Source organism: Chrysochloris asiatica, unplaced genomic scaffold (genome assembly GCF_000296735.1).
Source record: "Chrysochloris asiatica unplaced genomic scaffold, ChrAsi1.0 scaffold00131, whole genome shotgun sequence".
In the NCBI taxonomy this organism is placed as follows: Eukaryota; Metazoa; Chordata; class Mammalia; order Afrosoricida; family Chrysochloridae; genus Chrysochloris; species Chrysochloris asiatica.
Genome location: NW_006408649.1, coordinates 9,726,463 through 9,727,863, shown reverse-complemented (window position 1 = coordinate 9,727,863; position 1,401 = coordinate 9,726,463).

The following is a 1,401-nucleotide window of genomic DNA, read 5'->3' as shown; positions in this document are numbered from 1 at the left end:
GATGAAATTGAAGAATTCTACAAACTTCTTCAATCTGAAATTGATCAATTATGCAATCACGATGTATTATTGATCATTACTGGTAAATGGAATGCAAAGGTTGGGAGCAAATAGAAATGATGCTGGAGATCACAAGATATAATTATGCAAAATCAATGATTTATTCATTTCAAATACCTTCCTTAGCATAAGAGAAGACTATATACATGGACCTCACTAGATGGAATACATAGAAAACAAATTGACTACATATGCAGAAAGAGACAATGGAAAAGCTCCATATCATCAGTCAAAACAAAGCCAGGGGCAGATTGTGGAACAGACCATCAATTGCTCAAATGCAAATTCAAACTGAAGCTGAAGAAAATAAAAACAAGTCCATGAGAGCCAACATATGACCTTGAATACATCCCACCTGAATTTAGAGATCATCTGAAGAACAGATTTGATAACATTAAACACTAAAGCCCGAAGACCAGAAGAGTTGTGGGATGACATCAAGAACATCATACAGGAAGAAAGCAAACAGTCATTAAGAAGACAAAAAAGAATGAAAAGGTCAAAATGGATGTCAGAAGAGACACTGAAACTTGTTCTCCAGTGTAGAGATGCTAAAGCAAATGAAAGAAATGAGGTCCAAGAGCTGAACAGAAAATTTCAAAGATCAGCTCGAGAAGACAAAGTCAATATTATAACAAAATGTACAAAGATCTAGAATCAGAAAACCTAAAAGGAAGAACACACTCAGCATTTCTCATGCTGGGGGAACTGAAGAAAAATTCAATCCTCAACTTTTGTTACTTAAGGATTCTCTGGGCAAATTATTGAATGATGCAGAAAGCATCAAAAGAAGATGGAAGGGACTTTAGATTCAGAGAGGGAGAGCGACTGTGTGCTGAAGACCTGGGGGGCACAGGGGAAGGATTGCATGGAGGGGATTTTAGCCATGGCAATGAGATGATATACGATAGAATAAATATAAAAACCGATGTTCTCCCATGTAAACTATCACATAATTCACAATAAAACATTTTTTGAAAAAAAAAAGAGGGAATAATGTATACACAGAACTTCCAAATGCACAGGAAATTAAGTAGATTTCAAAAATAAATAAATCAAGGGGAAAAAAAAGAAGATGGAAGGAATACACAGAGTCACTGTACCAAAAGGACATGGTTGATGGTCAACGTTTCAAGAGGTAGCATATGATCAAGAGCCAATTGATACTGAAGGAGGAAGTCCAAGGTGAACTGAAGGAATTGGCAAAGAACAAGGCACCAGGATTTGATGGAATCAAAATTGAAATCTTTCAAGAAAGTGAGGTGGCACAGGAGGCACTCACTCATCTCTGCCAAGAAATATGGAAGACAACTATTTGGCAGACTGATTGGAAGAGATCCA